At 43.6% G+C, this 27763-nt stretch overlaps 1 long non-coding RNA gene across 1 annotated transcript; it reads right to left on the reverse strand.

Annotated features, from left to right (window-relative positions):
• LOC111769840 (uncharacterized) lies at window positions 1-27763 on the reverse strand. Its single transcript, XR_002802653.2, has 7 exons — window positions 27640-27763; window positions 27015-27085; window positions 21503-21714; window positions 6582-6678; window positions 6083-6303; window positions 3840-3922; window positions 1-562 (listed from the first exon to the last, which is right to left on the reverse strand). It is a non-coding gene; the product is annotated as an uncharacterized lncRNA (long non-coding RNA).

Raw genomic sequence — 27763 nt, forward strand, 5'->3', positions numbered from 1 at the left:
TGAAAACCAGACTAAGGGTTTTATTTGTACACTGGACACTTGTTAGAAATCACCAAATAAGAGGAGACTGGGGCGGCAATATTTATGTTCTCAAATTTTCAAGTCTCAGAAAATGTTTTTAAAAAGGGAAAAAAGATTACAGATCATTCCTTCCAATCTGCCAGAAACCTCAGGGAAGTTAAGTGGAGAACATCTGTCAAGACCCAGAGGCAAAAACCCAAAAACATCTGTCAGGAGCAAGTGACAAAGATCCCCAAACAACCAGAATGTCTTTCCATATTCGTCTCCCTTTACCTGCAACTCGACAGCTTTTGTGAGTACATCAGCCACAGGTGCAGTTAATCACGACGTGACTTCGAAGGCACATCACGCCAATCCCGTTTAATGTCTATTTAAAGGACGCCCCATCCAGCAGGTGTGCGAGTTTGTTTATGCAGGTGTAGCTGCTTCCAGCATCCTGGAGATGGCGGTGTCTGGACCCGTCCTTCACATTCTCAAGCTTCCCTGGTCGAAAACTCACTCTCACATTTAAGGAGAATGTCAGTGTTGCTTCCATTTTCAGCTGAAAAACAAGAAGTTCTGACTGAGAATAGAGTCATTCTCTCCTCACCCTGACCAGACCCCACTCGGCCCCAAGTGAGAGCTGCTGTCTCTTCGGATTCAAACGCTTGGAAACATGAAGCGAGGGTTTAGAGAAGATCTCAGTGAGCTGACACCAACGTTCGGGGATAGGACCTCTGGGCACCCAACACGCAGAGGGGGTTCTGAGTCCCCTGACGCAGAGGCCCTTTCTCTGCTCCTTGGCATCAAAGCACATCACTGCACTTGCCCTCCACTTCCCTGCCTCCGTGCTCACTCTGCCCTTCATCTAGGATGAAATATTTATTGAGCAACTGCTTTGAGTAAGACAGGAGCTCTGACCTCCTGCAGAGCTGGGCTTCTAGCTCAAGACGCTAGACAAGCACCTTTGAAATATTTAGTAAAGATACAAAGGCCACAACAAGGGATTCAGAAATAATAGCAGCTACAGCGTTCAGAGGAGAGGAAGATCAATAAGGATGACAGGACTGGAGAGGCTTTCTAGAAGATACCAGACTAGAGGATAAACTTTGTTATAGACCAAAAGCGGAGGAGAGGGCACCAGAATGAGCCAAGATGAAAGGAGCAGACGGGGTTTTGAAGATGGCTTGGAGAAACAGCAAGGTTATCTTGAGCCAAGGAGAAGTATGCTGGGACATAATAGAAGAGGAAGGCTGTGGAGACAGGCCAACACCCACTGGAGGACCCCCTTCCAGAACAGGCCCACCGCTCATTTCTCTCCAGAACAAGCTTTCACAGGGCAGTCTACCCCAAAGCTGTTATTTCCTCCTAAGACCTGGAAAAAGGAGAGGGGACCTGATTAGGATTAACTTAAACACTTCATCTGACTGAAAGGAACAAAGTTAAGTACTCAGAATACTCTTTAGGCAGGTTCCGACCAAAACAGAGTTGTCATAAAGGTACAAATTTGCTCCAAGGCACTCAGTTGCAAGAAAGATCATGATTCTTTATTTTTCTTAAGTCAAATTACATGCAGTAAAACAGAAAAGAGGATACAGAAACAGACCCACAGATATGTGTTCACTTGATTCACAACAGAGGTGACACTGCAGAGTCATGAGAAAAAGAGGATCCTTTTCATAAATGGTCCTGGGTCAACCAAAGAGTCATATTTTTAAAAAGTGAATGTCAGCCTCTCACACCATACACAAAAATCACATCTAGGTAGTTACATAACTAGAAGATCACACAAAAGAATATCTGTCTGATCTTGAAATAGGCAAGGATTTCATAAAATTTTAACACAAAACACACTGACCATCAAGGAAAAGTTTGATAAACTGGAATAGATTCAAATTAAGAACTTTTGTTCATTAAAAGTCACCATTAAGAGAGTAAACAGGAACTCACAGAGAGGGAGATAATATTTTCAATGCATGTATTTGATAAAGAAGTTTTTTTATCCAGAATATGTAAAGAGCTCCTTCAAATCAATAAGAACAAGACAGGTAAACCAACATACAATAAGAAAAAGATGTGAATATGCAATTAGTTCATTAAGAGGACAACCAAGAGGCCAATCAACATATGAAGAACCACTCAAACTCATTAGTGACTAGGGAAATGCTAATTGAAAGTACAATGAAATATAATTACACATCCACAAGAATGGCTAATGTGGAAAAGATGCAATAGCATGTGTTGGCAAAAATGTGGAATAACTGGAACTCTCACACAGTGCTGGTTGGTGAGCAAGTTTATACAGCCACTCTTGAAAACTATTTGACAGATTTACCAAAGCTGACCATACACAAACTCCATGACCTAACAATTTCAATTACTCCTAGTATGTACCAAAGAGAAATGAAAACATGTTCACACAAAGATTTCTATTCAAATGTTTATAGCAGCTTTATTCATAATAGCCCAAAACTAGAAACAATCAAATGTCTATTAACAGGGAAAAAAGAAAAGCAAATTGCAGTATATTCATCTAATGGAATGCTACTCAGCAATAACCAGACTATTGGTATATACAGCAAAAGAAATATACACACAATAATATAGATCACATTGTAATGGCAGAGAGAATCCTGGAAATAATCAAAATGTTTATCTTTTTTAAAAAGGAATATGTAAAGTAATTATGGTACAGCCATTCAACAAAATACCACACATCAGTTAAAAGAAATAAGATAAAATGGGTTGTGTTGATAAGGAAAGGGTGCCAAGATACAGGAACTGGAAAGTTCAAGAACAGAACAACATGTATAGCATTTTCTATTTGTGTTAAAAAATATATATTATATGTGTAGAAACTTTCTGGAACGACACTCAAGAAACAGGTAACTATGGTCAGTCCTGGGGAAAAGTCTGGGGCTGGAGTAAGGTGATCATTTGGCTACCAAGCCAACTCAGCCTGGAGCGAAAGGCCCATTCCCATTTCATTGCAAGTCTTTTGTACTGCTTGAATTTTTTTTTTTTATCACAAGCATATTATTTTCTTAGTTGAAAAGATTTAACGAAACAAAATGTAAAATGTTCTAAAATTACTTGTTTTTAAAAACAACATTGTGTTGATCATATTCAAATTTAATAATTTGCATTCTAGGATGTGGTAGGCTGAATAATGGCCCCCAAAGATATACAAATCCTAGTCCCTGGCCCCTGCGAATGTTACCTTATGTGGCAAAAGTAACTTCGCAGATGTGATTAAGTAAAGGGTCTTGAGATGGGCATGTTATGTGGATTATCTGGGTGGGCCCCAACAGTAATCACAGGTGACCTTGTGAGAGGAAGGCAGAGGGAGATTTGACAGTGGAGGAGCAGGCGAGGTAACCACAGAGCAGGGATTGGAGTAACAGACTCTGAAAACGGAGGAAGGAGCCACAAAGCCACAAGCAGTTGGAAAACAGGTGGCCGCTAGAAGCTGGAAACGGCAAAGACGTGGATTCTTCCTTACGCCTCCAGAGGGGAGTGTGGTCCAACCACACCTTGATTTCAGCCCACCAAACCCATTTCCGATTTCTGGCCTCCAGACTGTAAAAGAATAAATTTGCTTCATTTTAAGCCACTAAATTTGTGGTAATTTATTATGACATTCATGGGAAATTAACACATAAGATTTTCAAGTGCTAGAAGGAAAAGGTCCACTCTTCCTAGACACGAATATGTTGGCAAAGCCTTGCCACATGGAGAATGCAAGCATCCGATGGAAACTAAACGCACAAGATGGGGCTCGGGCGGGACCACGCTGCCCATTTTCCCATGACGGGGATTTTATTCGTGTGGCTCCTTACCTTCACCACCACTGCCATTCCTGCACTCTGGATGGAAAGTTTTGGAATCTGGAGAATGAATTCTGCTGCTGCAAACAATTTCTCTGCTCAGGAAACAATCCAACACAGGTTCATCAATCAATATGTACACACTATGACTCAAGATCAAACTTTAGCCAATGTCTGTGATAGGGTAGATTGTTAATAAATGGGGGTCTTCACGAGGCTATTTTTAAATATCAACTAATATCACCTATGTTCAGACTGGGATCTCCTTGGTTTATTACTTTTTGCACTATAGGTTAATGAGAAATAAGCACAAAATTTTCAAATATGTGTGAATTAAGCAGTTGTACATTCCTGAAATTACTCTCAATTTGATAGAATAGATCAACTTGAGGAGTGCTAATAATTGTCTAGTTTACAATACTAACCCTAATTGATCTTTTGCCCTAGCATATATCCATTCATTCAAGATATTTTCTCAAGTGCAACAAGGGGGTGCATAAACACTCCAGGATTCCCTCCCAACTTAGTTTGTGCATCTCCTTTCAAATCCCCATGTTTCAACTTCTCGTTTAAAAAGTTGAAGCCAGGAAAGAGAGAGGCTTAAAAAGCCAGACTTTCTAGTGATGAATTTTTACCATTTTTTGGGTGGTTAATTTCCAAGTTGTCTCTCCTTCTCTCTCTGATGGGTATTTTAGTATTTGAAAATTTCTCCATAAGGAATGAGGACATGTGAGTTTCTAGAAGGGGATCCTTCTGGAAAGGCTTTGATTTTTACAAAAGGGAGGCAGGGTGGTGTGTGCAAAGTGAGGTTTAAGGAAGAAATTGGCCAAAAACTTCGCTCCGCCAATAATCCACTATGACATCCACCGTGAGGATCAGAACATGCATGTGTCAACGTTTGTGCAAGAGTTTTCATTTCAATGCAGCTTCTGCACATGGAACAAAGCTCCTTCTCCTGCACCTTTTCATCTTCCCAGGTCTTTATTGTTCTTGCCTCCAGCTCAAGACACCAAGACTGTCCCTAAATTTTCACACCACAGGCCACATAACATAATCTGCCTTTTCAGATACCAATCTCTGACTGCAGACAGGATGGAACAAGATCACAAAAAATGAAACAACGACAAAACCAGTATCCTGGCCTCGGGAAGACTGTCTGCTTACCAAGCTCCAATGAGTACTTGTTGACTCTATTTTTGACAGGGAGAACTATTTCAGAAATTCCTCCCTAAACTAGAGTGTTATACAAAGAAGAAGGGGGAGGAGGAACTGAAGGGGGGAGAAAGCTGCATTTGAGATGAAAATCGTTGTTGTTAGTGTTGACTCCCACTTTTTGGTCCAGTTCAGCCGGGCATTGCTAAAGGGAAACCTCAGGTACAGTGGGGAGATTGCCCCAACACCCTGTGGTTGACGTCTCACCCCTCACCAAATAATCACCCCCGTCTCATCTGGCCCTGGTCCATCAGCCCCACCCCTCCACCCACCCATAGCCACACTCGCAGTTCTCTCCCTAAAACAGACTCAAAGAAACCATTTCAAGGCCCCTTCGAAAACAGCATCTCTTTTTACATCCCATCTTTCCCAGAAGATTTCCTTTTCCCTTCCTATTTCCAGCCTTAATGTCTTTGTTTATGCAAGTTTGTCTAACGATAATGCCTATCATTTATTAAACCCTTGTTATGTGCTAGTTTCCATGCCAGAACATTATCTCTTTCCTTTCTACCAGCCGGCACCAGAGGGAGAATTATCTCCTCTTTCCATCAGAGGAAACTGAGATTCATAGGATTAAATGTGCCCAAAGTCCGAGAGTTCGCCGTCGAAGGGCCAGCACTTGCTCTCTCCTGAAACACAAGCCCTTGACGCTCCTGTTGCCAGCAGATACGCAGCGGCACAGACGGCTTTTAGGAGACTTTATGGAGTTGTGCTTCCAATTGATTTTAAAATTTTTATAAGTTCATTTCTTAATTCACACCAAACTTCCGACGAATTGTAAAGCTGTAGTCAAACTCAAGATGGAAGGAAGGAAAGAAAGAGGAAGGAAGGGAGGGAGGAAGGCAGGGAGGAAGGAAGGTAGGAAGGAAGGAAAAAGTTTAGAGTAATTGTTATTTTAAACTCAAGGAAATTCTATAAATGGCCTGAGTTTCTGAGTTTCTACCCACCTTCCCCCTAAAATGGATCGCTAATTCAGAGCATAATTCCTCCAAATAAACCGAACAAAAGGAGAATCATCTCGTAGCTTTTCCCATTGACTTTACCTCTCTGAAGCAGAGGCTGTCAGACTGGCAGAGGATCCTTTTTTTTATGGCTTATTGAGCCTGAGTCAAATGGACTACAGCGAAGGAAAGCATTCAATTCAGCCGGTGGCCAGTCTGCAACCACCTTCGATGGCAGCCGGGTTGTTACGTAAGTGGTGGAAGACTCCCGAAAGAGCAAGGGGCTCTATCTGATTCTGGCCCCTGATCTCTAAGGGCCGGTGCTGGAAAGATAAAATAAGTATCTGAGATAAGCAGTTTCTGATTTACCACCTTTTCTTTCTTTTTTTTTTTTTTCATATTCACGAAATGGAAAAGGCTGCTTTGAAAAATTGGTTTTCACTGGGTTTAAGGAGGTGGATTTATAAAATAAATAACGCTGCGATAGTAAGCGAAGTCTTAAGATACAAGCGCCAGAAAAGGTCCAATGGGCCAAATGAAAACCATGAATCAGAGTAAAGGGAGAGCTTCGTCGATTTAAGCCGTCTATTTCCCTTTGCACCTCCACTTCCCCATTTGCGCGGACGAGGAATGTTGTTAAGGATGCTGATGAGCCGCAGGAGGAGGATAAAGCGACGCTGAGAACGTTTTCTCAAGGCCTGTTTTGAGAGACAATTACAAATTCAGAACATAATATAATTGCTAACATAGTAAATGACTTAACACTTTACAAAGTATTTTCACGTGCAGTATGAACTCATTTGATCAAATATTTATGATTCTGAAATACGCAGCTGCTGGGGGCCCTCACAGAGTTCCTGTTCGGATACATACCGTCTGAGGGAGGATTCTCCCGGGAAACCCTGAGCCAAGGATTCAGGTATAAGTGGATCACTGAGGTGCAATGGCTCCGCGGGAACCCATAATGAGGTGGGCGGGGCCCATGGGGGAGGAGCAGAAGCCAAGCAAAGTTCCCAGACTCAGTCTGATTCCCAGGGGGCTCTGGAGCGCACACTGTCCCTCAGGGTTTGTCCCACTGTTCAGCAAAGGAGACTGGTTTTTGTGCTATGCGCCGTCCTTGTGGGAGGTGGGGGTGACTTGAACATCCAGGGACTCCCATCTTTGCTTACAGACAAGGAAGGACAGGTGTGAGGCGGCAATCATCTGAAGGTCTCAGACAAGCCTTAGCTGTCAAGGTTGCTGACCATGGGCTCACAGAGCTGAAAAAATAGTCCTTCCTCCTAAAGAACTCTTGCTCATCCTTCAAAACCCTGTCCAGATGTGACTGATACATTCTCCAATAACTGGTAACCCAAGAGGGGAACCTCTTCTTTATGCTCTTTCTTCACCTGGACTATCCTTCTAGAGTAGCTAGCACTTGTCATTACTATTTTAATGACTCTTTCCCTAAGAGCCCACAGCCCTATTAGTAAGTTTGAACCCAGGGAACAGATATTAATGCATCTCTCTAAGACCTAATTATTCCGAGGGAGCCCATGGGGAAAGCTAGCCCACTAGCTATGATTGGCTAACGTAGCACTAAGTGATTGCCAGCTGTAGTCAAGTTTGTTTCCCAGGTCATTCTGCTGAGGATACAGAAGGGAACCATATGAACAAGTTCCTAAGAAAACTTGATTTCAAACAGCAAAGAGCATTCTTCAGAGAATAACACACTGTGCATCAAGAATCTTATCAAGAAAATTTCTCAAAAACCTGGGCTTTCTTATTTTCATAGGTAATTATGTAGTGACTGTATCCATTGTGCGGATGCTCTAGCGATGCTGGGGTTTTAGAAAGAATATAAAATACCAAGATTAAAGCAATGTCATGGCCAAGAAGATTCCCTCACTTTCACCCCAGATTTAGGTGTACTTTCCACTGATGTTCAAAGTAGAAACACGTTTAGCGTACAGCTCAGGTCTTTGAAGAAGTCCTCTTTTCAGTTTCATCAGGCAAGTTCAGAGATGTGTCTTACAAGGCACGTAGGAAAAAAGGATCAATTCTACTGCTGAGAGAGAATCTGGGTCAATTTTATAGATTCGCACTCACGTGAGATCCACATAGGTAGAAAATTTGGGAGACACTGGCTAAAAGAAAAAGCATACCAAGTATAAAAATAGGTTAAATTGCTATATATTTACAGTTCGATAAGTGGAAAATATCCTAGGTCTATACCCATTTCAACTTCTTTGGCGTCTTACAGAAGCTTCCGTGGGATTCTAGTAGTACTTTTAAAAATCTGACTCTCAGGAAAGGAAGTAAAGACTGGTGGCCAAAGTTTCCATTTTTGCTCATCAAGCTTTCAATCGATTTCACTTGAACAAGCTGTTTCATTCAATTTACACTGATTAACCTTAGCCCATTCACTGAAGACTGTGGTTCTGGGATACAGGTTTTAATTGTCTTTATAATGTACTTGGAAGGTCATTGGGGAAATTGAACACAAGAGGCTTCCTACACAATGCTGCCAAAATAAGGAATCTGGGCAGCATGGGCCTCGGGAATCTCAATCTCAAATTGACCTTCTCTGGGTCTTCTCTTTCCTCTTAGACTGTGTTTCTCACTATTTTCCTTTTCTGTGATTATTTGAGTAGATGTCAACTATGCCCTTAATTCTAAATATTGCTTTTCTCTACAGTTCTAACACGAAAACAAAATTTCACCCAAAATTCTGATTCTCTTTATCCTCCACTTGTAGCAAAGATTGGACTTGCTATTAAATTTATAGAGATGTCACAAAACTCAGTAATCGAGATAAATCATGTCTTAATGCAATATTTCTAATATTAAAAATAGATGTAAGAAAAGAACTCATGATGAATAAACTATTAAAATTTGAATGACTCAGCCTAACTTGCCTCACTTGGTCATAAGCGGTCATTAGTGCTTCTGGGAATGTGGTAGAATTGTGCTTCCTGGCTCTCTCGTGGACATGGGTAAGGCCACATGACATTCTGATCAATAGTTTCTGAATAGAAGTGACGAGTGTCATCACTGGGCAGAAGCATGTGATTGGCAGTCCAAGACCCTCCTGAGTCACTCACAGCAACTGGCAACTTTCCAGAACAGCAATGCTATGTTAACTGGGTCTTTGAATGACTATGTTAAGCAGAACCTACCTACAAACCCACAATGGACATGTAACATGAGTGAGGAATAAACCTTTGTGATTTTAAGATTCTACATGGTGTTTGTTATAGCAGCTAATTGAGCCTCTCCTGACTGACAGATTATAAACAGGATTCTCACTATGGGAATCCTCGGCTTTTCAGGTGAGAGAAACAAAGACGTCCCTAACATCCAGTCTTATGCCTGAAAATCCTTCTTGCCTTGAAAGCTGACTACTTTTTTTCTTTCTCTTTTTTGTGTGTGTGAGGAAGATTGGCCCTGAGCTAACATCTGTTGCCAATCTTCTTTTGTTTTATTTTTTTCTACCCAAAGCCCCAGTACATAGTTGTATATCCTAGTTGTAAGTCATTCTACTTCTTCTATGAGGGACACTGCCACAGCATGGCTTGATGGATGGTGCCATGTGGCACCCAGGATCTGAACTGGTGAACCCCAGACCTCAGAAGTGGAGCATGCAAACTCAACCACTTGGCCATTAGGCCAGCCCAGTCCTTCTTGCCTTGAAAGAGTAGATTCTCCTGTAGATTTTATTCTTAAGGCTGAGGGCTTGGTAGAGGGACAGATATAGATTTGACAAACTTGTTTCACCTCTTACAGGCACCCAGGATTTAAGACAGCTCATGATCAGAAATTGTAATTGCCCACCTTGTAAAATAAAGTTAGAAATGTTTCCCACATAGGATAGTTACAGAATTAAATGAGATAATATATAAGTGCACCAGCAACACAGTAGGCAATCAATGCATTTTAATCTAACTGTACTCAAATCATACCTGAGATGCTTGTTAAAATTCAGATCTCCACGTCACCCCTAACTCAGGAGACTCAAGACCCAGGAGTCTGGATTTCAGCAGTGCCTCTGGGTTTTGCAGAAGACCCCACCTTGAGAGTGCAAACTGGTGCAGACACTGGAAACAGTATGGCGAGTCCTCAAAAGATTAAGAATAGAACTACCATATGATCCAGCTATTCCACTTCTGAGTATTTATCCAAAGAACACAAATTCAAAACAATATTTGCACCCCTATGTTCATTGCAGCATTATTCACAATAGCCAAGACTGAGAAACAACCTAAGAGCCCATCAATGGATGAATGAATAAAGAAAATGTGGTATATATACACAATGGAATACTACTCAGCCAAAAAAAAGATGAAATCTTGCCAAGAGTGATGTAAGCATCATGGTAGAGTGAGGTCTCTCAGAAATCTTTGCCCCCTAGTGTACAACAAAGAAAACATCCGTAATCCAACAGAGGACATCCAAACACAACACAAAAAACATCAGAGAGACCCACACATCCATATGACAGAGGGCAGAGAGACTGAAGCTCCTCTCAGAGAAGGTGGAATGGGGTAAGAGAAATCTTCACTCTCTCCCCTAAAGACTGTGCTCGGGACCGCAGGAGGATCCAAGAGGGAAGGAAGAGGTGAAAGGATGGTTGTTCATGCTAACATTAAGGACTCCCAAGGGCCCTTGCAGCCTATAGGGAAGCCCTCTACTAGGGTGAAAGCTTTTGTAGAGGTGACCATATCAAGCCAACACCCCAGGAGAGCAGATAGCAAGAGCAGAGCGAGAAAGCCCAAGTGCACACAGGAGAAAGCACCCCTCCCCCCACCCACTCAGCACGGCTCCAGCCCCTGGGATTTTAGCTGAAAGCAGAGGGCTCAGAATATGTGGTTCTTGACCTCCACCCAGTGGTGATAGGCAGTAACTGTGACCAAATAACACCAGGATGTGAAAGAACAGACCCACTCCCTCTAGCAATATCAAACATTATATTAGATCTCCAGACCAGAGAGAAAATAACAAATACCCAGAAATCAGTCCTGAGGACACAGAAATATGTACTCTAAATGACAAAGAATTCAAAATAGCTATCATCAAAAAAAATTCAACAAGGTAAAAGAGAATGTAGAGAAACAATTCAGTGAGTTCAGGAGCTACTTCACAAAAGAGATTGAAACTATAAAGAAGAACCAATCAGAAATATTAGAGATGAAAGACACAATGGAAGAAATAAAACAAAATATGGATTCCCTGAACACTCAAGTGGACATCCTAGAGGTGCAAATCAGCATAATTGAAGACAGACATGTTGAAATGCTCCAGATAGAGAAGGAGGGAGGACTAAGACTAAAAATAAATGAAGAAAGTCTCTGAGAAATATCCAACTCAATTAAGAAATGCAACATAAGAATTATAGGTATTCAAGAAGGAGAAGAGAAGAAGAATGGAGCAGAAAATGTGTTCAAAGAAATAATAGTGGAGAGTTTCCCAAACCTAAGGAAGGAAATCCATGTGGAAGAGGCTGCCAGATCTCCTAAATATGTCAATGTAAAAAGACCTACTGCAAGGCGTATAGTAGTAAAACTGGCAAAACTGAATGACAAAGAAAGAATACTAAGGGCAGCAAGGCAGAAGAAAATAACCTACAAAGGAACCCCCATCAGGCTTTCAGCAAATTTCTCTGTAGAAACTTTACAGGCTAGGAGAGACTGGAATGGCATATTCAAATCATTGAGGGACAAAAACTTTCAGCCAAGAATACTCTATCCAGTGAAAATAGCCTTCAGCTATGATGGAGAATAAAAACTTTCCCAGACAAACATAAGCTAATGGAGTTCATAGCCATGAGAACCCCCCACACACAAGAAATCCTCAAGAAGGCCCTCATACTTGGAAAAAATAAAGGGAGATAGGGGTTACAAAGCATGGAGTAAGGAGTTAAATACGTAGACAGAATCAGAGCAGGATAGCAAATACTCAAGTATAACATTAAAGACAAAGGAAAAGAAAACACCAAAAACAAAGATAATCTTGTCATTTTAACCACAAACTCATAACACAAGATGGAATAAGATGTGAGAAAAACAACTTAGGAGGGGAAGAGGAAAGGGACTGAATTGATTTAGTCTAAGGAAATTAGAGGCCATCAGAAAAGGGACTATCTTATCCACGAGATTTTGAACACAAACCTCAGGGTAACCACTAAACAAAAAAGCAGAACAGAGACACAAATAATAAATAAGAAGAAAACAAAGAAACATAGCATAAAAAACTACATAACTCAACTTGTAGACCAAAATACACAGGATAAGAAACAAAGGAAATGCAGGAGAACCAGAAAGTGAATGATAAAATGGCAGCATTAAGCCCTCATATATTGATAATCACCTTAAACATAAATGGATTGAATTCTCCAATAAAAAGGCACAGAGTGGTGAGATGGGTTAAAGAACAAGACCCAACAGTATGCTGCCTCCAGGAAACACACCTCAGCTCCAGTGACAAACACAGGCTCAGAGTGAAGGGGTAGAAGATGATACTACAAGCTAATGGCAAAGGAAAGCAGGTGTTGCAATACTCATATCAGACAAGTAGACTTCGAGATAAGACAGGTAAAGAGACACAGAGGGGCGGTATATAATGATAAAAGGGACATTCCATCAAGAAGAAATAACACATAAATATATATGCACCCAACACAGGAGCACCAAAGTACATAAAGCAACTATTACCAAACCTAAAAAAAGACATTAATAATAACACGATAATGGTAGGGGACCTCAACACTCCACTCACATCAATGGATAGATCATGCAGACAGAAAATCAACAAGGAAACAGTGGAATTAAATGAAAAGCTAGACCAGATGGACTTAAGAGACATATATAGAACACTCCATCCAAAAACAGCAGAATACACATTCTTCTCAAGTGCGCATGGAACATTCACAAGAATAGATCATATGCTGGGAAACAAGCCAAGCCTCAATAAATTTAAGAAGATTGAAATAATAACAAGCATCTTTTCCAATCACAATGCTATGAAGCTGGAAATTAATTACAACAAAAAAGATGAGAAAAGGACAAAGATGTGGAGACTATGCAACGTGCTATAGAACTACCAATGGATCATTGAAGAAGTTAAAGGAGAAATCAAAAAACAACTGGAGACAAATGAAAATGAAAACATGCCATACCAACTCACATGGGATGCAGCAAAAGCCATATTAAGAGGGAAATTCATCGCAATACAAGCTCATCTTAACAAACAACCAAAAACCCAAATAAGCAATCTCAAACTACACCTAATCGAATTATAAAAAGAAGAACAAACAACCCCAAAGTCAGCAGAAGGAGAGAAATAATAAAAATCAGAGCAGAAATAAATGCTACTGAAACAAAAAAAGGCAGTAGAAAGGATCAATGAAACAAAGAGCTGGTTCTTTGAGAAAATAAATAAAATTGACACACCCCTAGCCAGACTTACAAAGAACAAAAGAAAGAAAGCTCAGAGAAATAAAATTAGAAATGAAAGAGGAGAAATAACAATGTATACCACAGAAATATAACAGATTATAAGAGAATACTACAAAAAACTATATGCCAAAAAAATGGACAATCTAGAGGAAATGGATAAATTCTTAGACCTTACAACCTCCCAAAGTTGAATCAAGAAGAAATAGAGAATCTGAATAAACCAATCACAAGTCAAGAGATTGAAACAGTAATCAAAAGCATCCCAGGGAATAAAAGCCCAGGACCAGACAGCTTCCCTGGGGAATTCTACCAAACTTGCACAGAGGATTTAATACCTATCCTTCTCAAGCTATTCTAAAAATTAGGGAAGATGGAATACTTCCTAACACATTCTACTAGGCCAATATCACTCTGATACCAAAGCCTGACAAGGACAACACAAAAAAGGAAAACAACAGGCCAATATCACTGATGAACTTAGATGCAAAAATCCTCAACAAAACTTTGGCAACCCAAATTCAGCAATACATCAAAAAGATCATACGTCATGATCAAGTGGGATTCATACCACAGACACAGGGATGGTTCAACATCCACAAATCAATCAATGTCATACACTACATTAACAAAACGAGGAATAAAAACCACATGATCATCTCAATAGATGCAGAGAAAGCATTTGACAAGATCCAGCAGCCATTTATGATAAAAACTCTTAACAAAATGGGGATAGAAGGAAATCACCTTAACATAATAAAGGCCATATATGACAACCCCACAGCCAACATCATACTCAATGGGCAAAAACTGAAAGCCATCCCTCTGAGAATAGGAACAAGACAAGAATGCCCACTGTCACCACTCTTATTCAACGTAGTACTGGAGGTTTTGGCAAGAGCAATTAGACGAGAGAAAGGAATAAAAAGAATCCAAATAGGTAGTGAAGAAGTGAAACTCTCACTGTTTGCAGATGACATAATCTTATATATAGAAAACACTAAAGAATCCATCAGAAAACTATTAGAAATAATTAACAACTACAGTAAAGTTGTGGGGTACAAAATCAACTCACAAAAATACTCTAATAACAAACTTACAGAAAGAAAACTCAAGAATACAATTCCATTTACAATCACAAAAGAAGAATAAAGTACCTAGGAATAAATCTAACTAAGGAGGCAAAGGACTTATACAATGAAAACTATAAGACATTATTGAAAGAAACAGATAATGACATAACGAGATAGAAAGAGATTCCATGCACATGGATTGGAAGAACAAACACAGTTAAAATGTCCATACTACCCACAGCAATCTACAGATTCAATGCAATCCCAATCAGAATCCCAATGACATTCTTCATGGAAATAAAGCAAAGGATCCTAAAATTCATATGGGGCAACCAAAGCCCCAGAATTGCTAAAGCAATACTGATAAAAAAGAAAAAAGCTGGAGGCATCACAATCCCTGACTTCAAAACGTACTACAAAGCCATAGTGATCAAAACAGTGTGGTACAAAAACAGGCACACAGATCAATGGAACAGAACTGAAAGCCCAGAAATAAAACCACACATCTACAGTCAGTTAATCTTCAACAAAGGTGCCAAGAACATACAATGGAGAAAAGACAGTCTCTTCAATAAATGGTGTTGGGAAAACTGGACAGCCACATGCAAAAGAATGAAAGTAGACCATTATCTCACACCATACACGAAGATAAACTCAAAATGGATCAAAGACTTGAAGATAACTCCTGAAACCATAAAACTCCCGGAAGATAATATAAGTAGTACCCTCTTTGACAATGAACTTAAAAGAATCTTTTCCAATACCGTGTCTTCTCAGACAAGAGAAACAAAAGAAAAACTAAACAAGTGAGACTTCATCAGACTAAGGAGCTTCTGCAAGGCAAAGGAAACTACCATCAAAACAAAGAGACAACCCACCAATTCGAAGAAAATTTTTGCAAATCATATATCTGGTAAGGGGTTAATCTGCATGATATATAAGGAGCTCACACAACTGAACAACAAAAAAGCAAATAAACTGATCAAAAGTGGGCAAAGGATATGAACATTTTCCAAAGAAGATATATAGATGGCCAATAAACACATGAAAAGATGTTCAACGTCATTCACCATCAGGGAAATGCAAATCAAAAATACACTAAGATACCACATTCCACCTGTTAAAATGGCTATAATCGCTGAGACTAAAAATAACAAATGTTGGAGAGAGTGTGGAGAAAAGGGAATCCTCATACACTGCTGGTAGAAATGCAAACTGGTGCAGCCACTACAGTAAACAGTATGGAGATTCCTCAAAAAGCTAAAAATAGAACTACCATATAACCCAGCCATCCCACTACTGGGTATCCACCCAAACAATTTGAAATCAACAATCCAAAGTAACATATGCACCCCTATGTTCATTGCAGCACTATCCACAATAGCCAAGACATGAAAACAATCCAAGTGCCCATCAAGTGATAATTGGATAAGGAAGATGTGCTATATATATATATGCAATGGAATACTGCTCAGCCACAAAAAAAGACAAATTCATCCCATTTGCAACAACATGGAAAGACCTGGAGGGAATTACACTCAGTGAAATAAGCCAGACTGAGACAGATAAACATCAGATGACTTCACTCATATGTGGAAGATAAACAAGCACATGGACAAAGAGAACAGTTCAGTAGTTATCTGGGGGAAAAGGGTGAGGGGGTGGGCACAGGGGGTGAAGGGGAGCACCTATGTGGTGACAGACAAGAAATAATGTGCAACTGAAATTTCACAATGATGTAAACTATTATGAACTCAAACAAAAAAATTAATTAATTAATTTTTAAAAAGCACACTGCAACTGTGTAGAAAATAAATTGGAAAGATATACACCTGAAAAAAAAAGGATGAAATCTTGCTATTTGCAACAACATGGATGGACCTTGAAGGTATTATGCTAAGCGAAATAAGTCAGACGGAGAAAGTCAAATACTTATGACTTCAGTCATATGTGGAAGATAAAACAACAACAACAAATGCATAGATATGGAGATTAGATTGGTGGTTACCAGAGAGGAAGAAGGGAGGGAGGAGGGAGAAGGGGGTGATAGGGCACATGTGCACAGTGAGGGATGATAATTAGTCTTTGGGTGGTGAACATGACGCAATCTACACAGAAATCAAAATACATTGATGTTCACCTGAAATTTATATAATGTTGTAAACCGATGTTACCACAATAAAAAAAAAAAAATGTAGCCCTGAGTTCTTCCCTTCCCCCATGGTCATTACTACCCGGCATAGCCAGTAGCCTGGGTGGTTGTTGTGTGCATAAATTCACTTACTTCGCTAAGAATGACCCTGGGAGGAGAATCACTATGACGTCAGTCTACATCAACCTAGAAAAGTAGAAGAAAAGACCAGCATGGCTTTGAAAAAAAGAGTTCTGCTAGGCTCTTATCCCTTACCGATCTTAATGCATTTACAATAGACGTAGACTGAAAATTCCTGAGATTAGCAAAGTGAGTGGTTTAGTTGGGTAAAAATTCTCATTCTCATTAAGAAACCCTTAAAACTAACACCCACACAACTAATAGGTTGGTACCCCACTATTTGGAGCATCATGCCAGTACAAAATTACCGCTTATCCATATCAAATCAAGGAGAGTGAATGTTCCAGTGAAACTGAGCAGAAAAGGACATCCAGGGATCTGTAGACTTTCCTTAGTAAGCATCATTCAGGTCTTATCCTAAAATGGGTAGTCAAAATCCTGCCTTCATTCAAACACGCCTTGAGTATATAGTGGACGAGAACTGACATCTAATTGGATTCACCACAATAATCAGTACAGAATAAGGCACAGGACAGTAAACTGGGAAGAGGAGGTGTTGGGACAAGACTTAGCATGAGATCAGAAATGTGGGACCAGAAACACCGACATAAGTGACAAAAAAGTGCTACTGAAGAGTAGAAGAAAGCCTTATGTCAATAGGTTTGAGTCATCACATTTCATTGGCCATTTCAGTCAAGATTAACTCAAGGAGGGTCCTCTCCATGACCCCAGATGCCCCACTGATAGACACTTTTCTTCCAATTTGTAAATCAGGACTACAGAGTTCAGGGACATTTGAGACATCTTCTAAGGTTTAAGCCTTGGAAGAACTACCCGCTCAGAGGAAAAAGAGGTCCCAGTATCTGTGCCCACTGCCCTGAGAACCTACTATGTGGGCCTCTCGCCATCATTCATGTAGGAACCGTGGTCATCCTCTCAATTCTCCTTCCTCAGAGCATCAACCTACCGGGGCACCCAATCCTCTGCTGAGATCCCACCAGGAGCCCCAAAAGGACCCCACTAAATAAAAAACCTTCCTTCTCAGCCCTCCGAATGTGGATGCTGCCGCTCAGCGTTGCGTATCCACCTGGGTGTTTGCTGTAATATTGCTTGCTTACCATAAGAGCAGCAGTGTACGACTGGGGACCCATTGAGTTGCACAAAGATGAAAAGTTCCTCTCAAGAGGGTCTGCCGAGGAATTAAACTCGCATTGTTTCCATTGTAGTGTGGGCACAAGCCTGGCATGCTAACACGCGTTTTCTGTGCAGCTCAAGCGAGTCAAGGCACCTCTAAGTTTCAAGGAGGTGGCCCACCTGGGGTCCCTGTGCTTGAGAGACTGAAAAACTCTCAAAAAGAACTCAAGCTCGTGGAAGAGAGGGCCAGGGTGCAAACTCTGGATCTCTGGGGGAGTATGAAAGTGAGCGTGATTTTGTGTGAAAATGGTCTCTGTAACTCTAAGTGTGCCTTAACCCAGGTCCCTGTGGACTCACGCCTGAGTCCTGTTTGAAGACTGTGATAAGGGGCAAGTGAAATATAAATGAGCTATTTCATCAAAATCTCCATACAACCACGAGAGCATAAGGTGGCAGCTCTTAAGGATTTCTGCTCAATGAAGGATGCAATAAACAAGGAAAAGAGACAGATGGCCCACTCAAACAAGATGGTCTCACTGTATAAAACAACAAGGGATTAATGTCTAGAATAAACAAAGAAGTTCTTTAAATTAGGAAAAAATAGTAGGTGGTTTGCAAAAGAGGAGGCACAAATAACCAACAAGTATATGGAGAGACGCTAAAAGTTGCTAACAATGGAAACAAAAACAAAACAATGGAAAACCAACACCAGAATGGAAAAACTTGGGAGGGAGGACCCTCCCCAATGTTGGAGAGGATGTGGGGAGACAGGAACACGTGCATGTTGCTGCTGTGCCCCTGGGGGAGCAGTGTGTAGGATGCCATGAAGCTACATCTGCACATGCGTGGGACTCAGGATCCACTCCCTGCAATCACCACATGGGCCCCAAGGGCCATGTACAAGGGTGTCCATTGAGGTCTTGCCTGTGACCATGCAGAGGAAGAGGCACTCTGTTTCTCACTCAGAATGTTGCGGCACGCGCCACAGAATAGGCATGTGGCAGAAAGCAGCAGCTGACTGGGTGAACACAGAGCACAAGGATAGATCTCAGGTAGACAGTGCTACGTGGAAACAGAGAAAGGGCACAAGTTGGTAGAGCAACTCTCTTTGAGTCAGCTAAAATACACACACACAAAGCAACACTGCACATTCTATGCGGACACCATCTTAATCTGGGTCCCTGAGCAGAGCCTGAGACCAGATTCAGATGTGAGAGCTGCTTTGAGGGAGGGCGTTCAGGAGGAGGGGGTGAGGAAGCAGGATAGAAGGGAGCTCAGCGAGGATGTGGGCTTGGGGAAAGTCTAGAAAGAGTCATATGGGCTCTGGGGAAGAGCCTCACTGGCAGCATTCACCCCACCTTGAGGCAAGGGGCTGGCCTTTTGTACCCTTTATAAGACATCCACAGGCTGGGGCTCCACCTACCCCAGGGGCGTTTAAACTCAGCCAGGAAGCTCCCCCCGCCCCGCAGCACAAACAATGGAGCAGCTAGAGCTGTCAGCAGCTGGCACTCACAGTGGCAGGGGGCCAGGTACTCCACCTGGGGAGGGGTCTGGGTGGGGCGCCATCAGCATCTACTGCAGACACAAACACTAATGGAACAGGTTAGACTAGGCACCTATGGACGACAGGGTGATGGAGAGAGAGCTGATGAAAAGGGAGCAGCATCCCAGACAGAAAGACGATGAGAATGTGCCGAAACAGAAATGTGATTAACTCAGGCCCTGAACCTAAAGCATCTTCCTTGTGACTTGTATAAGAGAAGAAGGCGCACACGAGGATGGATCGGCACTTGCAGCACAATCCTAGCATCTACCATAAAAACGAGAAGGATGGACACCCTGCCACCTGCTGGCAAATGGCACAGCGCAAACAATGCGTCGGCTGCAGAGATGTAGTGGCTCTGGGCCCAGGTTTGTCTGTGAACAAAGAACCAGAAGAATTCAAATCCCCTCTCTGCAAAGTAGAATATTGATAGCACAAAACAAACGATCAGAGAGAGGTGAATAGAACAATGAAAGCGGAGGAGATTCAAAACTTCCCTCTGTGTCATTGACATGGGAAAGGCAGAGCGAGATGAAACGTGGGAATTTGCCAGGCAGGGGAGCAAGGTTGGAAAGAGCAAACCCAAAATTGCCAGGAACCCCAAATGAGGAGGCCAGGGCCCTCATACAAAAATAGATTGCTCTACGGAAGAAGGAAGAATTCAAGTAGAAATGATTATCATGTGTGTGTCAGGTAGGGCGGTCTTGGCCAGTGTGTTGAGAGCTGCTGCTGCTGTTGATGGCTCTGTCTTTTCTGGTAAAGCAGAAAGCACTCAAAAAGGCTGTACTGCACATGTGTGCACACATGCACACACATGCATACACTCATGTGGGTGTACACACACATGCATACACACATGTAGGTGCATACACACAGACACACAGGAGAATGCCCACTCCTCTTTTCTGAGTCAAGTTTTGTTTCTTGCCCAGTAGAATGACTTTGGGGGCCCCTCAGTCTCATAGAGACCTCCAGGCCAACAGCTTCTGCCCACAGATGTTCATTCCTCCTGGCTCAGACACAGGCTGAGAGGCTGGGCCAGGGAACCAACCTTCAAAAACACACCAGACTGGCTTCTTCGCTTTCTACCAACACTCCACCCATCACACACTCTTTCTATTCTTTGCCAACCTCAAAAATCCCACGTGCACATTAATTTCTGCAAACCTCTCCGGGCACACTTGCCCTCGCAGGCCACCAGTCTTGCCAAGACGAAATGAGTTTCCAGCACTCTGCACACCTTAGGCCAGCGAGTCTTGAAGCAAGGTCCTTGGATCAGCAGCAGCACCTGGGAGGTGTTATAAGTTCTGATTCTCAAGCCCCACCCCAGACTCACTGAATCAGAATCTCTGGAGTTAGGCCCAGGAAGCTGTGCTTAAGCAGCTCTGCAGGTGGTCCCCAGGCACTAAATCTGAGCATCACTGCCTTAAGCCATGGCTTATCCAGACAGTTAGATCCACAGAGAAGAGTCTTTGCCCTCCAGGAGTCATGATCTGGTGTCTCAGGTCAGCTTCCCTGAAAGCCAAGCCTGAGACAGGGACCTGGGGGCAGTGGAGGGCTGGAGGAGAAGGGAGGAGGGAGAGGACAGGGCCGCAGAAGCAGACAAGGGATGACGTGGTCTCCGCCGGAGAGCCCTCAGCCTGACCCGTGGAGCCCTGGAGCACGAACAGCATCACAGAGCAGTCCCATTCGAGGCAAGGGAGCATCCCCATGTCTGTCGGGCAGCTGTGGGCTGCCCTCCCCATCAGAGATGATGCCAAACCTCCTGCGTGCAGCAGCTTCCCTTCCATGGAGGGCAATTCTCAGAGAGGAGAGAGGCTCTGAGCCGTCAGCAGCCCAGACTCAGAGCAGCAGGGGAACCAGTACAGTAAAGGGGACCTGGGTGGGGGCCACCTTCTCTTTCACTCTCTCTGGATCTCTGCAATGTCTCAAGCCTTCAGGACATCTGCCCTAGGACTGAGGAGAGGGAAATGGGCTGGGCTGAGGTTCCTGGGGTACTCCTTTCCCAGTGCTGCTGTAACAAAGTAGAACAAACAGGGTGATTTAAACAACAGAAATTTGTTTTCTCACAGTTTGAGGCTGGAAGTCCAAGATCAAGGTGTCGGCAGGGCCACACCCCCTCCAAGGGCTCTAGGGGCGGGTCCTTCCTGCCTCTTCCTGGTTTCTGGTGGTTCTCCACTATCCGCGGGTCCCCTGGCTTGTAGACACATCCCTCCAGCCTCTGCCTCTGCATCACGCAGCCATCTTCCTTTGTGTCTGTCTCTGAATGTCCTCTCCTCTTCCTATAGGGACATAAGACATTGAGTTTAGGTTCAACCTAGGCCAGTATCATCTCATCTCAGTTCTCAACTACTTACATCTGCAAGGGCTCTATTTCCAAACAAAGTTGCTTTCACAGGTTCCATGGGCTGGGACTTCAACAGAGTTTTTTGGGGGTCACAATTCAACCCACAGCACTGAGGATGACTTAGAGCACCACAGAGGCCACCGCACCCCAAGACGACTCTCTAGGGAACTCAGTGTTAGTTCCTCGAGCAGGAAGCGGCTAATAGAAAATACTAAGGCCAACATTCAAAGGCTAAATGAACAGTGATCCCCCAGGGGCCAGCTGGCCTAAAGAAAAAGAACACATGCACAGCCCGGAAAGTTCCTTCTGCTGGCTGTCCTTCTCAGGACAGTGGGTGGAATTTGGCCCTTGCAAGAGCGTCAAAGTGCCAGCAAAGGCAGCTGCCAGTGACCGGCCCATGCTCCAACGAGGAGCCAGACCAGTGCTTTCCGTGGCTGGAGGAGGAGTCACGAAGCTCACTGAGCCAGATCACGCTGTGACAGAGTCCCAAGTGCTTTTCCTTCCTAGCAATTCAGCTTTGCAGTTTTCCTTTTTGCCCTGCAGCCCTTCCTCCACCAACACAGACTGTGAGGCTTCGGGGAAGAGCTGGCCCCAAAGAGGCAGCCAGAACAGTCAGTGACTCTCCATCAGGGACTCTGGGGCCAGCTTCTGGGAATCAAGAGCAGAGGCGTGGTCTTGGAAACCACGATTTCCCATTGTAAGATCCAGACAAGTGAGAGAGGAAAGGGTTTTTGTCATTATTCCAAATCATATCAAGAGCCAGCCTGGGGGGACCCAGAGCAATTGGCTCGACCCACAGCACACAGTGAAGAGAGAGCCCTTCCTGGGTGGAGGTTGTGGAGCTCACAAAGAGGACAGCAAGTGAGGGGAGGGGAGGGTGAGTCCCTGAACCCACTCTCGAGATCAAATTTCCCACTCCCCAATAGCTTTGCTGCCGAGAGCAGAGCAGTCTGGGTGGAAGCTCGCTCCCCGACTGTCCTGAGCCACATAGGTGGTTGTAGCACTGAAATGAGAGCAGAAGTGGGCACAGGCCCAGGTGCTGAGATGTCCCCATCCTCTGGTCTCCCTCACTCCTGCAGGATGAGGAGAATTCAAGGATCCCCAAATGTTGCAGTAGGATGTCGACAGGAGCTGAGTTGAGAGCTGGTGTGCATGGTGGGAAGACGACTATGCTGTGAGATGAGGGACCTTGTGGGAAGCCCAATCTGGGGACCAGATGGAGGGCATGGCTGAGTCTCCAGAAGCTGGGCTAAGAGCTGGGTGTGGACAGAGCCAGCAGCAGTGGCTGCAAAGCTCAGTTGGATGGATCACAGAGGTCCCCATCATGGTCCAGACCAGACATTTTGCCTGCCCCCTGCCATGCTTGCTAGAACATAGACTGCCCCGTAGGGCAAAAGGATAGAGGTGAAGGGATTAGGAATCCTGAATTAACTAAGTATTTCCCCAAAAAGATACCAAGTTTAAACCAGGATTGACAGAATTGCCTGGAATTGGCAAGATTTCCGCCATTAGCAGAAATGAGGGCTCGTGAACTAAACTCAGTTACAAAACAATAAAGAAAGTTACATTTCTGCACACCGGAGTTTTATGGCTGTGAAATTTGTACCCACTATACAAGAACTGTAATTGCAATTCAAGGCAATGTGTGATATATGCCATATTGACTGTGGAAGCAAAGTGTTTGATGATTTCAAAGAAAGGAGAAAGCATGTCTAGTGGAGTTTTAGAACCTGTCTCTGTAACTCAGTCTTTCTGTCTTATAGATTGCCTGACACCTTTCCTCAAATCCAATTTCCCATAACTATATTAGTTATTCTTTCTGTTGCAAGTGACAAGAACCCTAACTCAAACCAAGTTAAGAAAAGGAAAAAGAATTTATTTGCTTGCAAAACTGAAGAATCCAGTAGGAGCCCTTGCTTCAGGTATGGTTTGATCCATGCTCAAATGATTTCACTGGGATGGAGCTTCTGTCTCTGGATTTCTCAGTTCTACTTCCTTGATGTTCAGTCCTTGCTCAGGACCCATGTGCTCACAAGATATCTGCCATGATTCCAGCCCCATCATCCTTTCACCTTCGTACCAGCAGGAATGTGCTGATTAGCTTACACATGGAATCACTGTGTAAACTTGACCCAAATTGCACCATTGGAGAATGATGGAGCAATGGTTCCACAAGGCAAGGAGAGGATACTGAGGGCCAAAACAACCAACCAAAACAACCAATGTCCAGTATTCTGTCTCAGATTATAGCACACAGTTTAGTGGCTTTTCCTTCCAAATTAGACAGACTGTTCCTGAGGCTGAGAATGTCGCATTTGTTTTCCCATCACAGAGTATGAGCTCTGATGTGCTCTTTGGATTAATTAATGTCATTGGCTACAAGCAATATAAGCCAATGCGTGTTTGTCCTTTCCTGCTGCTATAACAAAATACCACAGACTGGCTGGCTAGTAAAGAACAAACATTTACTTCTCACAGTGCTGGAGGCTGCAAGTCCAAGGTCAAGGTGCCAGCAGATCCACTATCCGGTGAGGACCTGCTTCTTCTCGCTGTGTCCTCACGTGGTGGTGGGGGAAGGGCAGGGGATCTCTCTGAAGTATCCGAGGGCTCCACCCTCATGACCTAGTCACCTCCCAAAGCCCCACCTCCTAATACCATCTCCTTCGAGGTCAGGATTTCAATATGAATTTTGGAGGGGCAAGTATTCAGTCCACGGCACAGTGCAAGCTACCTTGAGAGGAAACAATATAAGAAAAAAAAAGGAACATACTATCAAGCCATAGAGGGATCTCATAGACCCTATGAAAGAACACGTTTGCATCCAGCCTCAACAAGAGATGGAAGCGGGCCCTGGGAAACCATAGGAACCCAGGAGGTGGCCCTCTCTTCTCTGTCCCCCTTCCTCTCTGCGTGGCTGGGGCAGTCTTTCCTCTCCTTCCATCAGAGCTTCCTCTGCCTCTCTGCCTGCGTGATGGAACATGACCACAGCTCCAGGGGAGAGGATATGTGGTAGCTTGGGACTGTCTCTTGCATCCACTTTCCCTCTTTTTCTAAATCCTTGATTCCGCACCTGGCTTCAGGTGAGCCGCAGTCAGAGTATCACATTTTCCTCAGCCACAGGGATTGGCTCAGCTACAAGCACATGATACAAGCAGAGCCAGTGAGATGCAATGACACACACTGAGTCTTCAGAGAGGGAAGGATGCTCTCTTCCCCATGGACTCGGACTTCGGAGTTATAAACTGGAGCTGCTGCAGCTTCCTTGACACCATAATCTGAGACTGCACCAACCCAGAGGAAATAGAGTTAAGAAATGGAGACAGAATCCGGGTCCTGTTACAATGTCAGGCATCTCTTCCCTTCCTTGTAAGGACACCAGTACTATCGGATTAGGACTGCATCGCTATGACCTCATTTAACCTTCATTACCTCCTTAAAGGCCCTGTCTCCAAACACAGTCACATTGGGGGTTAGGGCTTCAACGTAGGAATTGGGGAGGGGAAGGGAGGGACACAATTCAGTCCATAACACCATTCTGGTAACACACATAGATTGAATATCTCTTGGTGAGAATCAAAACTCCGAGAAAAAAGAACCTTATTGGCCCAGCTTAGGTCTTGTGTCCACACCTGGTGCATCCAACTGTTGCCAGAGAGTTGTGTAACGCCATCATGGGTGTGGTCAGTTCTAGCAGGAAGACATGCCATTGGAAGCCAGGCAGACGTGTGTCATATGCAATGTTTCCAAATGTGTCAGTGCTTAGGTGCCCTCCCTGGCCTTTCCTGCACCTAAAGAGTAAGTCTACCTACTTGGTTTATATTCTCAGAGCTACATCTAAGAGCTACATCTTGGGATGTGCTACATCTGGGACAAAGGATATAATATATTGGGTTGTGTAAGGACATCTCTCTTTGAGGGCACCTCCACTAGCAGAGAATATGGTTGTCATTCTTTAAAGGGCTGCCATATTTTACTCTGAATCATCAGTATGCTGTCCACTGGTGTCCCTGGCTTCCTCGGCCTCCTCCTTGGTGAGGAAGTTTCTCACTTAGCATATGATGGTGTCCCCATTATGTGCAAAGTAGATACTACCGATGGAGGGGCCACTCACATCAGCCTCAGGGACTGCGGAGGAGCTGTGGGTCATCGCCCTCACGTCTGCCCCTCCCAGTACATGTGCAGTGTGCAGTGCACCTTTCAGTGGTCAAATTCCCAACACACTCAGCCCTGAGTAAACATGTAAATCCTTCATCAGAAGTCCTCACAGATTTGTTTCTTATCTTACGTCATGGACTGAATGTTTGTGTTCCCCCAAAATTCATATGATAAAGCCCTAACACCCAATGTGACTGTATTTGGAGGCGGGGCCTTTGGGAGGTAGTTAAATTTAGATGAGGTCATGAAGTTGGGGCCCCCCACGATGGGGTGAGTGTTCTTACAAGAAGATGCGGAGATCAGAGCCCCTCTCTCCGCCATGTGAGGACACAGCACGAAGGCGGCAGTCCGCAAGCCAGGAAGAGGGCTCTCACTAGGAACTGACCACGCAGGCACCCTGATCTTGGACTTCCAGCCTCCGGAACTGGGAGCAATAAATGTCTGTTGTTTAAGCCCCCCACTCTATGACATTTTGTCATGGCGGCCTGAGCAGACTAAGACATCTTGGCCTAAAAAGTTGGATGAAGAGTCATCCAAGGAATGAGGAGAAAGAAGAGAGCCTGTTTCTTAATGTGAATATTTGCCAGGTTCAATAGGGATATCAATCTATTCTTATGTACTTGGGGAAGTTCTTCTTAGACACAGCTTGCATTCAATGGTTATTTACATCGTCAAGATGTATTCAGCTTTGCAAATCGGTGAGGACTGCGGCAATGCTAATGTAAACAGGGAGCAGGTGCAGGATGCTGTGAGCGATCATCGGAGGCAAGTGGCTGCACGCCGTTGGGTGACAAACGGGAGGGAGATAAAATGAAATAGAAGAAAACCCAGCTATTGAGTGCTATGTGTATCAATCCGGGTTCAATCAAGGAAGCAGACCCCAGGCAATGTATATACATACACGTGTGTATGTACCTGTGTGCGAGTGTATATGTTACATATTATATATCACTTACCATGTCACATATCATATATTATACACTTTATATTATGTATTATATATTCTTATGTTATATAATTGTGTTATATTATGCATTTTATGGAATATATTTTATATTATAGACAAGGATTTGAACTTACACAGTTGTGGGAACTGGTTAAGCAGCTTCTGTACAGCTGTTGTCTCAGAGTCTGATGCTGGAGCTTGAAATCTGCAGGGCAGGTGGTCAGGAAGAAAAGATGGTTATGAACCGGAAGGGGGCAAGGACAAGCCAGTACCCACAGCACAAATGGATCCCATCATGTGCTCATGCGTCGGTTCTTATTGCCTCTAACCTCAATGATACAGGTGACCTGAAGAAGTCTGGCCCTTCCTCATGGAGTGAAACACACACCAGCCCAGAAGAGCAGATGCAGGCCTGGTGGCCGCCCCCTGCCAATGAGCCAGCAGACCAGCGACAACACCTGTGAGCTACAAATGGCTGCCGCTCACCTCCGCCCTCCAGGTCTCCCAGGAGGATCTCTCTTGAGGCCCACCCTGACCAAAAACAGGGAAGGGAATTCTGACACATGTCAAATGAGCTCACTATGGCTGCGTAATAAATTACCCTAAAACTTAATAGTGAAAAACAACCATCTGTTATGCTCATGTATTCAGGGAGTCAAGAATTGGACAAGGCACAGTGGCCACAGTTCTTGTCTGCTACACAATGTCTGGGGTCTTGGAGGCTGGGGGATGGAACAATCTGAAGCCTTGTTCACTCACATGTCTGGTGGCTGATGCTGGCAGGAGGCTGGGGGCCCAGCTCCTCCCCACACAGGCCTCTCCTTGTATGGCCTTCCTCACAGAATGGTGACTGGGTTCCGAGGGCAAACATCTGAGAGAGCCC

This window comes from Equus caballus, chromosome 21 (genome assembly GCF_041296265.1).
Source record: "Equus caballus isolate H_3958 breed thoroughbred chromosome 21, TB-T2T, whole genome shotgun sequence".
Taxonomy (NCBI): Eukaryota; Metazoa; Chordata; class Mammalia; order Perissodactyla; family Equidae; genus Equus; species Equus caballus.